Raw genomic sequence first — 2,116 nt, 5'->3', positions numbered from 1 at the left:
TAAAAAACACACATCATTGTAAAATCAATACATTCATCGTTCCACTTAGAATCTAAAATAACCATGGAGGCTTTCGCTAAATATATTACCTACGTTATATCTTCTTTTTGCAGGTTTTTTAAGTAAATACGGACCGTTAAATGGAAATTCAATTGGTAAGTATTTTTTTTATTTTATTTATATGACAAATACATGTTCATAATATTGTATATTTATGTAAAATATTTTAACTGTATCAAAGTTAAATATTTATTTAAGTATTCACTTATTTCGTGTGTATATTTGACAAACACAAGTGTTTTTTGTTGTGTCTGACATATTTTGAGGCAGTAAAAATGCTTTTAGACAAAATTGATTATGTTTTTTTTTGTAATAACTCAAAAGCAAATAACCGTAGATACTTTAAATTTTTACCAAATTTTTATATATGATCATTATGTCGTATGGAAAATGGTCATATATAAATTTATTTTTTATAGCCATTATAATTTCAAATTTAGACAAAATTAGTTATTTAAACGAAAAATAACTATTATGGTTGTTCTGTTGTAATTTAATAAATATTATTCGCGGGTACTTGAAACTTTAAAAATATATTATTATTATACTTTATACATACAATAATATTTTCGACAAAACTTAATTCAACCTACCTACTAATATTATTAGTGTTACAAAATTCCAGTTTATATCATAAAATATACTTAGTAATATTATAGACTGACCGCCTTCACTCAGAATCGATTTTTATATACAATGTCATTGAATTCAAATTTAATACATCCATAACAGTGACCTGCTTGACAACTGTCTACTGTTTTAGTACAGCAGAGAGGTACCCGCTTGCCCACCTTTTATTTTTTATTTGAATTTTATATTTTTTAAACATTTAATATTCAAATTAAATATATTGAATACAACGAAGACACGAAGTTCATACGTTAATAATGTTGTTTAATTATTTTTACGTTGTGTAAAAATTTAACAATCCTATAAGATTGTTTTTCTAATTTTGTTACTAGACAGTTTTCGTAAATTGACTCTAGGTGGGCGTATTGCCAAATTGTTTTTTTTTTAATATCCTGTCTTATACGGAATTTGTCGTTTGTTTAACTGTTGAATTTCTATCATTAATATTGTTAATATAAAACGTTATTTTATTTTATTCTTTATCAGTATATAGCCTAATAGGACGTGGAAATCTCATTGAAATGTACATAATATATCTCAAACATTGTATTTAAGTATAACTGACTATAAACTAGTATTTAACTCTGGCACTTTGTCCTTAATTTTCTGTTACAATTATAAATGTAATTATATAGTTGTAAGGAATATTTATATTATAAATGAGTAAACTAATGTTATGCTAATAACTGACACACTTTATCTAATTTATTCAATGGAATTAAATGCCTAGAAAATAATAAAGCTTGCATTAATATCACAAATGCAACTCTTATACCATGGAATTGTCGACTCTTATCTTTACTAGGTGTGAACTATCGTATAAAGGCGGTACCTGTTCTTGTTCTTAAAACTCACTTAATCATACAGGTACTGGAATATTATCGAATTTCTATGGCTTACATAGGCGTTTGCGTATTGTTTTGGCTAATCACTTAAACTGAAGTTCTAAAAATAACACATAATTAACATAAATTGACGTCTGTTGTAGGGAAATGAATAATTATTTTAGTAGTTTTCGATAACGACCGTAAATAATTTTAGTTAACATATTTATATATAATTAATATATAAATGGTTAGTTTTAAATATAGGATAGGTTTAAATTTAAATTAATTTTTTTTTTTTAGATTAGTTTCAAATCAGTGTTCATTATTATAATATGTTTACGGCAGTTTAAGCGTTTACACAATTGCGAACATATTCAAGATAATATTATAATACAATAGTTGTGGTAATGTGGTATCTTTGATGCGTATAGTTCTATAATACTATGCATTTGTAGTTGCTATATGAGATCGGATATCTTAAGGGAATCTATAATTCTTGATTCCTGTCCAGGACCAAATGTTTCTTTGGATGAGACGATGTTGATGTTTAATTTTGTTCAAGCGAGTTGGTTGTTTCCAGGGGCGTGCTCACGGGGGGG

The sequence above is a fragment of the Acyrthosiphon pisum genome, chromosome A1 (genome assembly GCF_005508785.2).
Source record: "Acyrthosiphon pisum isolate AL4f chromosome A1, pea_aphid_22Mar2018_4r6ur, whole genome shotgun sequence".
Classification (NCBI taxonomy): domain Eukaryota; kingdom Metazoa; phylum Arthropoda; class Insecta; order Hemiptera; family Aphididae; genus Acyrthosiphon; species Acyrthosiphon pisum.
This window is presented reverse-complemented; position numbering follows the sequence as displayed.